The sequence below is a fragment of the Neocloeon triangulifer genome, unplaced genomic scaffold (genome assembly GCF_031216515.1).
Source record: "Neocloeon triangulifer isolate White Clay Creek 2 clone unplaced genomic scaffold, ASM3121651v1 ptg000015l, whole genome shotgun sequence".
Taxonomy (NCBI): Eukaryota; Metazoa; Arthropoda; class Insecta; order Ephemeroptera; family Baetidae; genus Neocloeon; species Neocloeon triangulifer.
The window spans coordinates 6827500-6839694 of NW_026775557.1; the positions used below are offsets into that span (position 1 = coordinate 6827500).

The 12195-nt window shown below is 34.9% G+C and overlaps 1 protein-coding gene across 1 annotated transcript in view; it reads left to right on the top strand.

The window, feature by feature from the left end:
* The first annotated feature begins 10003 nt into the window (after positions 1 to 10003).
* Positions 10004 to 12195, top strand: part of LOC132202520 (semaphorin-5B) — a 33771-nt gene continuing 31579 nt past the window's right edge. Inside the window, exon 1 of the mRNA XM_059629476.1 lies at positions 10004 to 10219. The gene's annotated coding sequence lies outside the window, so the exon portion shown is untranslated. The remainder of the gene's footprint in view (positions 10220 to 12195) is intronic.

Consider the following 12195-nt stretch of genomic DNA (forward strand, 5'->3'; position numbering starts at 1 on the left):
CAGGACGTCCCAGCTTAAGGAACACGTACGAATTACCAAAGTAGAAATAATAAATAAAATGAAAACTTTGTAGGACGTGGAGCGCGTGTCTGCTGCCCAGACCGACACTCACGTGCGCTATGTGGCAATAATAAAGCATGGAAATAATGCTCGGCACTCTCGAGACGCCGCAGAGAATATTATTTTTTTGTGGATCTTATTTCTCTTTCGTCAAGAGAAAGAGAAGAAGAGCCTCTCGGCGCGTTTTATATTATTTTATATATCCAACTGCGTGTGGCGTGTGGAGGTATCTTTGGTACGCGCAAGTGGAGCCCAGAGCAACCTTATCGCGTCAACCTTACGCTTTGGTGAGATGATAAGGCACCGTCATATAAAGCCGAAATAATAATCATCAGCTCTGCTTATCTGTAAAGAGAGAATCCCCTCGCTGGCAAAAGCAGACAGCGTGTTGCTGAGTCAAAATTAGATTTCACTGCGCAAAACTTATGTATCTCGATCAAAATTAAAGTTGCTTGGAGAAATAGCCAATTATTTTTATCCATTCAATCTATATACACAAGCAAGATCCAATCAAAATAAAGATCTGAAACAAGTCCGCGCATTGAAAGAAAAATTATTAAAAAAAAAAAAAATCTAACTGACCGAACTCGTCATTAAGGAACTCCCAGGACGTTCTGCTTTGTTTTGGTCATTAAAGAAACACTTTTCAACGCTTTTTGGAGCCCACCCTTGCGCCAGATAAGCTTCACCTCTGACATCTTCGGAGAAGAGTAAACTATTAAAAACGCCATCCATCATTAAAAAAATATCTTAAACCAATAACGACGCATAGATAATGAATTCAAAACATGAGAGAGATTATCATTATACAGTGTAACGAAAAAATGGAGTGTTACAAAAACCTAAATCAAATAATCTATCACCGCAGCATTCATATTTTTTTTTTAATATATACGTTTGATTGATATTTATATTGTTAAACCAAGTGTTTACAACTGTTTAATAATAATCGCAAAACATGGCTCATCTTATTGTTGCTGTAAAGACTTAATTTAACTTTGCCTCCTTTTTCATGTATTTATGTGTCTCTCATTATTGTCATTTGAAAATACAACATCTAAATCACCGGGGTCTCGATCCAATCTGCTTGTCAGACATGTCCTCTGTGGGCACCAGCAGGGGGAGTGGCAGTGTTTTCATGATAAACGGGACCGAATAAGTTTAGACGCAATTTTAATAAATGTTTTAAAAAATCAAGGAAATATTCACACACCTGGGGCGAGTCAATAAGTGCGGCGGCACTTCTGAGTGGTCGGCGCGGGAAGAAAATCCATCATTCGCCTTATTTTGGTGAGATACGGGCTGATTGCTGATATTTATGCCCGATTCGCCATTTTTCCACCAGCGAGGAAGTTTCCAGAGACGCCGGTGCATGGGCAGTCGGCGAGAGAAAAGGAAATGAGGGAGGGTTGGGAGGGAGCGCTACCTGCCCAATGCAGCAGCATTGGAATGCGCTCCCACCAACACTCTCTCTTTCTCTTATCACTCGCCGCTGCCGTTGTGCCCAACTTGTCCTTGGAAGAAGGAAAATGGCGAGAAAGGTGAAAATTTTCATGAATCGCCACCGTATCTCATCGAATTGAGGCGAATGGGGAATTTTCTCATTCAGCCGACCACTTGGAAGAGGCGCCGCACTCATAAACTGGTCCCAGGTATGTGAATTTTGCTATTATTTGTACAAATTAATGCTTTCCCGTTGATTTTATTTATTTATGTCACTTTCAAACGCTGCTGAAAATTTGAAATTTGCGCCACCGAAAACCAACAGCCAATCAAAAGTGGTGCCTACAGCGGCCTATAGAGCCATGATGCATGCGCGACCGTTTCAAAAGATTTTCATGATCGAGACCCCGGTGATCTAAATTATATTTATTTTTGCTGGTTTGTTGATGTTTATTTAGCCTATAGGGGCTTCTGGGACGAAACGTTCAATTTTTATAAGAATTAAATGATTGCTTTATTTATGAGATTTTTCAGCTGCAAGGAGATTTTACGTGAAAAATGCCGATTAGGTGAAAAATACGTAAATATTATTCTTTTTGTAGTAGAATTTCACGATCGAGGGTAGATTCATGTGATTTGAATTTAAAATCGGCTTTTGTGAAGAAATGTTAATTTAAATAATTTTTCACAGAAAATTGTCAATTTGAAAGAACAATAATTTTTGAAAAAAGATTTATTTTTGTACTAATTTTTGTCAAAATGATTTCGCAGCCGAAACATGTAGAGCAGGATATTGTTTTTCTGAAAAAATAGAAAAACTCACAAATACCCATCGAAGAAAAGCCGATTTTAAATTCAAATCACCATAAATATAATTATTATTGTTAGGTGAAATTTTAAAACTAAAAATAGGTGATAACGGAGGAGAAAAGACTCAAAATAGGAGGTGAAACGTCAATTTTCAGTTTTAAAAGTAACGTTCTATAAATCCCGTCCCATTTAATTTATTTAGCCAAATTGTTTTAAGCACCATCACCAGCAAAAAGATTCGGATCAGCGATCAAATAATAAAGTAATTAAATTTCAAATTAAGAGCCTGCCGTAGAACATCGACCTCTCATAATGTGTGCGTCTTGCGCAGTGATAAATAAAATTTTAATTTATTCTGCGTGCGCTTCTGATTATATTGCGTCGCAACAAAAGGTTTGGTGCTGATGCTTCTTCGATTTCATTTGCAAAGCGCAGCAGAGGTGTGTGTGCGTGAAAAGCGCTCTCGAAATAATATATACGCATACAAAAGAGTTTTGTATCACCATGTATAGTTTTGTCAGGTGACAGGAAGTAGCTATAAGCGAGAGAATAGAACGGGCATATCGGGAAAAGCGATCCAGACGGGCTAAAAAAGGAGGGACACAATTGAAAAGGCTCAAGATGCACCAAATGTAATGAACGGGAAAGGCGGTTCGCGGCCGCGGGGCTCATCGCCGCCATAAATTACGTTTCGAATGAAAAATAGACACGAGCGCTCGGGATAATTATAATTATTGCGACGATAAATTAATATTTTGTTTGCTTCGCTCGATTAATTGCCCGCAGATAAGGAGGTTAATATGCAGATGATGAGGGTAGGCCCGGTCGTTTTATATAAATCGCGGTTTCCTTGTCATTTTTCTTCTTCCTTTCTTGTGAAAGAACTGCTTGGGAGCTGGAAAAAAATTGGGGGAGGAACCATTGTGATAATTCTTTACAGCGTTTTTGATAACAACGCACACCTGAAAAATGGTAGGCAAACCCCAAAGGAAGAATTTATAACGCGAGAGGGAAACCCTTAATTCTTCAGTAACAATTTCTCAGGAGTTTATTTAATTGCCACAACTTGGCTCCCTCATTATGTAGGAAGAATTGGTTCTCACGAAAAACTGGACGTGATCAAAGGGTGTTTTCAGGGCCTGCATATTCACTATAAAACAGGTGGAAAATTGGCTAATTTAGGTCTGTATATTTACTTGTTTAAATTGGTGCGTGTTCAAGATTTATGAAAATATTTTACGGCTGCGCAATTATTATAATTATGAAAAAAAAAACCTTCTATTTCGTTTAACACCTCCGTTCTATTGCTTATAAGAAAATTTAAATTTGTTTTTTCACTCAAACCACACATTTGAACAAAATTATTTTAACATTTTATTTCAAATATTTAATTTTTTTTTAAATTTAATTTAAATTTAAAATTTAATTTTATTAATTCATCTACAATAATTATAAGCTTATTTCCAGCTAAAAAATTTCAATTTCTTTTACATTAATTTATAAATTTTTGTGAATTTGGAATAATTTTTTTCATTGAGAAGCAATTTAATTCTTCCTTCGAGCGCATATCATTATCAATTTAATTTAATTTTGTAAACTATTTCTTAGATTGTATTAATCAGTTTTAAAATTCAACATTGAACCTACTCGTTTTCACTGATTTGCTATTGAAACTTATTGTTATCGATCTTCTGGTTGGAAATATTGTTGGTGCAGATCAGCGGAGAAGCGCGCGAGATGAGCAGGTTTTCTTTACACGCTTTTTGTGCCTGGCGAGCATCGGACAGGCCACGTTGCCAAATGTAACACAATACCTGCGGTGACCTTGCCGTGGACCAATGAGGCAGATGCACCTCTCGCATGATGCCCAACTCTGCCTAGCGTAATTCACAACCTGCAGAATACATATAATAAGAGGCTGAAAAAAGAAGAAGTTAAAACCGCGGACAAGTTAAAGAGAAAGACACGTTCGCGGGTTGATTGATGTGCAACTGTTCGGTCTGCTTCAAGTAACAAAAACAGATTATTCAATCCCTTTTCCTCTTTCATTTTTTTATATTTAAATAAAAATGATTATTTTTTTTTCATACGAGGAAAATTAAATTAATTATTTTTATATGCAGGAATTTTTCCAAGGAAATTAGGAGTGCTTTTTTCCTCAAAGCTTTTGATGTCATCTCGTCTCTTATTTTGATGTGACGAATCGCAGAATATTATTTCGCAACCCAAGTTCTGCGTTTGCGTAACTTTTGGACATTTTACCTTTGGAATTAGATGAGCTGTTAGAATTTTCACGAGCAGGTGTGCCATTTAAAATTTCCTCCTGTTTCACAAAAATAAAAGAGGGAAAATAATGCAATGCGGTCGCCAGATTGGCGCCGCAATACCTGCGCCTACACAAATGAAAGGAACACGTCTTTGCTTTATATTGAGTGTGTAAAGTGAAGCGAAAATAAAGCGAAGGACTCTCGCGCGCGCGGCGGCAGCCAGAATTCAGAATGTATGCGTTCATTAGCATTATTTTTCACCGAGAAAATAGCTCTGCGTATATTAAAAGCGATAAATTAAAATATGTGATCTCGTGCACGAGAATATAAGAAAAAAATCAGGCGAAATCGAGAAAAGAGACTTTCCAGATATTTCAGTGCCGCCGCCGTCTCGCCGCGCACAACCAACTTTTTGTCGCCGCAATAACTCTTTGCTTCTTCTGCTCCGCGGTCTTATTATTATTTACATCGATTGATCGGAACATGTACTCTTTAAATTTAAATTCAGAGAGAAGCACAGTAGGTTTTATTAAAATTCTCGCCAATGCTTATTTTTTAAGTGGCGACAAGATCCATCTTGATGTCAATTGATCTCTGAGAAAAATTTATCTGCAAAAGCACGTTCAAGGGAAAATATTTTTTACTCCAACATTGAAGTTTTTTACCTCGGTTCTCGGATAGCCTAAATATTGCTTTTTTTATTCTGCAAGATTAACAAAAAACTTTGACATCTTGTAAATTGTATAAAGAACTGCATATATTATATGGAACCATATCGACATTCAATTCATTTCGTTTATTCTCTCGCAACAGGTCAAGATTATTTTTGAGGGGAAAATATTACATTGCGGAGAGAATAAGCAGCAAATTCTAAAACCAATTGTAGATTTATCTTAAATAACAGCTTGCTTAAAATCTTTTTCATTATTTATTTATTATTATTTATTCTTCGCATCTCTCAAATCCCAAATCTCCAGGCTAATGTACTTATAATTGAAACTCACTCTGTTGAAAAAGGGACGAAAAAATAATATAGATTGAGCAAAAGGGGTTGATTTTTGACAGGCTCAAACCCGTGACAAAGGTTTTCAAAGTTTCTGTTTTTGTTTAAAGTAATAAAAAGATGCTTATAAATTTTTATATAACATTGAATGCATATAGAAGTGGTAACTATATCCTTTTGAGATTAATTTCAATTGTATAGTATCATTGTTCGAAATAGATACATTATATAATAATAATCAACAAGTCTAATTTTAAAAATATGCTATTATAACAACAAAATCTTTCACCAAAATATTATAAACTAAAATAAAATTATTTATTTAAATTAAAATAATAAGATAATAACAAATGTTAAAAATCAATTTAAAATGTATAAATAATTATATAAAACTTTATTAAATAAAATTTAATCTTAAATGAATAGATTTTGCTATGTACTTTGGATATTAATTTTATTGAATAAAAAAATTTAAAACGCGATTATCTGCGTTATATGACGTGTCTTCTAAACTATGAAATTATGATATTTTCATTTGAAAAATTGTTAATGATAAAAAACAAATTAAATTTTACTCCTTAAATAAAATTTTATCTAGCTTAATATCTATGTAATTGTACAAGATAATATAAGCGCATATTATAATTGTATATTACATCTTATAATTTTAGCAAAAGAATTTTTTAATTTAACTTTCTCTCACAAATAGCGTGTAAAAATAAAAAATAAAATGCAAACAATACGTTATATTGTGGTTATATTTTATTTAATAACGTTTTATAAAATTATTTATAAATTTAAATTTATTTTTAACATTATAAATTTTGCTATTATTTTAATTTATATGAATAATTTCATATTAGTTTATAATATTTTGATAAAAGATTTTGTTGTTATAATAGCATATTTTTAAAATTAAACTTGTTGATTATTTTAAATAATGTATCTATTTCGAACAAAGATACTACAATCGAATTTAATCTCAAAAGGATATTAAAACTGTTTGCATATGCATGCAATATTATACAAATTTATAATCATCTTTTTACTATTTTAAACAAAAACAGAAACTTTGAAAGCCTTGTCACGGATTTGAGCCTGTCAAAAATCAACCCCTTTTGCTCAATCTATTATTATTTTTCATCCCCTTTTCAACAGAGTGAGTGTCAATTATAAGTACATTAGCCTTTAGCCTGGAGATTTGTGTGGGATTTGAGAGATGCTATCAAACAGCAAAGTCCACGCCAACGTAGTGAGGATGAAAAAAATATATATTTATCTCACAAAACTCGAACTAGAAAGCGATCAAGTTGAAAAAAAATGTCACCCCATCGGAAACATGAGGTTGTTTGCTTGTCGTGTCACAAGACTGGCAGAAGATCTCCCGCTGGCTGCCAAGGCTCAGCAAACACACTTGGGTGCCACTAATAAGAACCATTTTTTGTGTGACATGGCAAAATGCAGGTAGCGTCTTCGGAGAGCCTCGAGCTCAGAAAATGGTCTCGCTGGCGCCTGCTGCATTTTCTCTCCGAGCGAAAACTGCACATGGACCGACATCGACCACTTGTTGGCTTTTCAAACTCGCCTCTCACCACGGCACTTACTCTGTGCCCACGTGCATGTGTTGGTTATGATAAAATAGCGCCAGCGCAATAATTTCCAACACCTCTGCCCGGCGCGTATCTTTTTATTCAGAGCATGAAAGCTGTCATTAAAATTGCCAGCGACTCCGAGTCTCCGAGTCGTGGTGAAATTAATCAAAAGATAGAAATGCAAGTCCTTGAGGAACTGACACTTATTCGATTCGAGCTGTAATGGACTCGAGTCTTGTTCTATTTGTTCATCAAGAATTGACTAGAGCATGAAATTTTCAATTTTTTCCCATGATCATTTTTTATAACCAGCAATATTAAATATTCAGATATGAGGAATCTATAGTCGTGAATTTTATATGCGTGAAAATAATCAAATTAATTGTTAAAAATCTAGAATAATTGTAAATTTTGCCCTTCCCTTTCATAAATATGAAAATAAGAATTTTTACGCAGAAAATTATACACGATTGTTTTGAGACAAAAAAAAAAAACAGTGTCACGATCTAAATTATTTTTTTATATTTTTCATTTTTATTGAAATATTTGCTGTACCTGTTGAAATTATTAAAAAATTATGCATTTATTTTGTCAAAAAGTGCGCAAGAAATTTTGATATCAATAGACAAAATGTAATGAACAAAATATTATGCAAAAGACCTTTGCCTTCTCTTGAATCCTTGGTGCGAGTAGAGTCTAATCTTATCTAAGTACCACTAAATAAAATTAAAAATAACCTTGCTAAAATTATAAAGATTATCTACACGTTAAAAAGCCTATAAAATAATAGGCAGATAATCTAATCAATATGCAAAATAAAAAATCCAAATAGAAAAATTATTTTTGTTAAATAAGCAAAATCTATAATTATAGATAATGTAAAGAATATTAATCAGGCGCCATTTTTATTTATGAAATTTTTAAGTGTCTTGAAGCTCAATTCAAAACAACTATATTTTATACTTCTTTCTTAAAAATAATTTTAAAAAAAGAAGTAAACTGGATAATTTTTGCAAGATAATAATGGTAATAATATAAAATTTAAATAAAAAATTCAATAATTTTTTTATGACGTATTGTTGAATTATATAAAATTGAATGCAAAAATATTTGATAACAAATGAACAAACAAAAATAATTAATTGTAAATTATACCAGCCAAATTTTTTTCACGCTGCGTTTGTCTTGAGTGACTTAATCTATTAAGTTGTCGTAATTACATTGAATATTGGCCAATATTATTTCTCCATTGGGCACAAGTAATTGTCTGCAATTGTAAAATAATTTTTTAGTATTCAACCTTCTGGAAAAAGCGAAATCAGGAAACGACTGGTGCATTTTTGACAAATTAATAACACAAGCAATAAATCTGTCAACTTTATCTCGGAAAACACATTATGCTTGCAAAAATTACTACCGTGATCGACACGGTCTTGGCAAAGGTATCGAGCAAGTGTGCGAAACCGGCGTGCTTTTCGCGGTAGTCAGGGATTTTGCCCGGAAGGTCGTCTACAATTTCAATGGGCGATCTGCTGACGTTTTGACATTTAAATTGGCCGCTGCAAATCTCATAAGTCAGGATGTGCAAATGAAAGCAAGTGGAGCTCAACGGAGCAAACACGCCAAGTCGGAGAATCTCAAGTATACGAAAATAATTTGACACGCACCCGCGCTTTCAAAATAACAAGTTTCAAGTTCAACAACCGTAAAATCTGTAAAAAATTTTTAAAATTTCCACGCGATTAAATTTTCCAAAAGTAATTTATTCATCGAAATATTGAAATTTTATTTTATTAATTAAATTAAATAAAAAAAATTTTCTACGATTACAAAATCATCGGTCCATAAATCGATTCTGCAAATTTTGTCGTCAATTTTCGTGAGACGCGATGAGGGTAACAGCCTGGCAGGTTTGCAGGCCGACCGTTGGCGACCTTAGAGGTTTGTGTGCAGAGTTGAAGGAAGATTGGTTTGTTGCTGGTTGGGGCTCTCGGCTCAGCACTCGGCCGCGTCCGCCTTTGTGTGCGTCGAGTAAATTTCTTAGGCAGCGCTGCCAGAGTTTTTACTCCAGACGCACGCTTGTTTGTGTGCTGGTTTAGTTATAATAAATGCCGTCGCCACGACAGGCTAAATTTAAATAACAGAAAATAATAATTTATGCCTTCTTTAGAGGAAGCATAAGATTTTTTTTATGAATTTATTTATTTATTTATTCTCCATTCGATACAGTCATGTAATGAATACAGCAAAAAAAACTATACAGAAAAATTACAGAAAAAGCTGAAAATACATTTTGAAAGAGACATACTGTTAATTTAAAAATACGTGTTTAAAAAACAGTATTTTAACTAGGAGTTAAAAATTGATAAACATAATGTAAACTAATTTTTATAAATTTATTTATATTATCTTTATTAATCCGTTTAGTTTTTTAATATTTTAATTATATATATTACATTTAAATATTAAATAATAAAACATTGAAAGTTTATTAAAATTTATGATTGTTATATACAGTTCAAAATATTAAGTAGTAAATGTTTTTTTTATACTAAATTTGAATAATCATGTTACTTTGTAGCACAAATTTTCTAGCTTGGTATTAACATAAATTGAAGATTGTTGACTGATTGCTTAATTGCGTCTTAATTTAGTCAGTAAACCACTAATAAAGTAGTTAAATTAAAAATTCTAAAAAAAGTAATAATTCAACGATTAGATAAAATCTGGTTGGTGGCGACGGTGTCAATTCTGATCTAACGGACGTGCCGAGAATCAGGCAGCTCTCGCCGAGCACTTGAGCGAGCGAGCAGCAGTCTGTAGTTGTGGTCCGGAGCGCGAGCATCACCGCGTCGCTCTCTCTCGTCCTCTCCAACACACCCACAGCCCCTTGGGTGCGTTTTTTTTATACCTTGAGTGTACCTTTAAAAACGCACACCTGATTTTTGTCTCAAGTGCCTTATTCGAATCGGTGCTCGATTTCTGCTCGTTCTCTTCGGAATTATTCATCATGCACCGTTTCCGCATCGGCTCTTCGTAAATCGGTGAGTAGGATTTTTTTCCTGAAAATTTAAAATTCATTTTCTAACAAATATTTCATAAATTGATGCGTTTTTACTTGAAAAGTTGATGCGTCTCTCTTGACCTATGCCAAATTCAGGCACGTTTATTCAAAAGCCATGCTCGAGAAAAAACATCTGGTGTCAATTACAAAGCTGCAGCCTCCCCCGAACGAGGCTCGATTTTCTTCCAAAATCTCCAGATGTCAATGAGCAACACGAGCAAGAATAAGAAAGGCCTTTTTCTCATTCACCCATGAGTGAAATATGATCTGCGCACGCTATTTATAATTTCTCGGCGACGGAAAAAATTGGCGCCGAAATTATTTTGAAAAAAAAAACTCCCAACGTGAAATCTAAGTAGACTTAATCGACTTAAAAGAGAAGTTAAAGCATCTGCGGTCGGAGCGCCCAACGCTCGCGATGCTTATCTCGCTCTTTAATCCGAGAGAGTTCCAGTTTTCCCGGCATCAATCTACACACAGGGACATTAATTGTCCGCGCGGGCAGCTCTATTTCTCTTTAATTGTTGCGTGTCCGAGATTGTGATCGACCAAGTGAAGAGGTTTGGTCTCTCGTTTCCTGGAGTAAAGCACCGCGCGGCTTATAAAATAAAAAAATACAATCCGTATTTTTAATGCTCGGTCAGCCTTGAACTTTTTACTCGCGCGCGCACAAAAGACGGCAAGGTCTCTGCAATCACGAAAAATTTATACCTCGTTTGAAACGTTACGAAGAGGGAAAATAATCTCCGGGTCAATTTCCTCATTGCCGCCGGTTTTTTTATTTATTTATCCATCAACGTGCTAATTACTTATCTTTCTACCTCACCTTTGACTCTGTCCTGCGCCGTTTTCGTCACCAAAGTTGAAGGAAAGATTTCCTTCCGCCTCGGGGAAATTACTTTTTTTTTTTTTAATTCATCCTCTAAAACTAGTTACCAATTAGCGGCTTGATGGTCTTTCTACTCTCTCTTTTTCGATGCACTTCGCCTCAGGACGATCTTGCATTGAAAGAAAGCCAAAGTTTGACGACCTCTATTATTTTAATCTTGTGGAAAAGTAAAAATTGGGAAAATTCTTCACTTGCACCTGGTTGGAATGGTAATCAATTTCTCTGAATGTGAATAGCAGGGATTAGCCTCCCCCCGGTCAGCAGCTCAAATAGTGAGGAATTCCATTTGTATTGTGGAGAAAACACCCTGCAGCGAGGGAGGGTCGTGGCAAGGCCGTTTGGGCGGGAAACGCCGCGAGGAAAAATATATAGTGTATTTTGTATTTCGAAAGAAAGAAGAGGTGTCGTGAACCTCACAAAAAAAACGTGAGGGTGCATCAGACAAGCTCATCTTTCCAACCAGAGGCTTTATTTTTTTCTTTCCACGCAAAGCACGTTTGGTGGAAACGTCCGAGCAGTGTCAATTTTGACCGATTTCTCCATTAGTTTGTACCAAACTTTTGGTGATGAATTATTCATTTTTTTATCCTATTAGCAAATTATCTGAGATTCGGCTTAAGATTAAGATAACAATTCAATTTGCTGAGCCGGCGGCCACGATAATCAATTTCCACATCTGTTTCCCGCAGTTTCGAAAATCAACAAACAATGAGGCAATTAAATGCAAACATTCTTGAAATTAGCATAAGGTAAATTCTGATCAGCTTTATTTCTTTCCTTGTTAGCTTTGTTTGTGCGTTCGGAGGCAACATAGTTTTCCGAGAACAAAAAAAAAAAGCAAATAATAAAATTACGTGAGGCCACAAAGTAAATAATTCGGAATTATTTGCTCCAGTCGGGGAAAACTCCGAAGGCCCGATGTGGGTCAGCTTTTGAATAAATTTACCGTCGAGTAGCGCTTGTGGCATCGGCGATTCTGCTGCGTTGCCTCTGCACCTTCATTAAACTCAAAAGTTTTATCTAATTTATTATTACATGCGTCCAATGCGGCGAATTTAGGACGAATT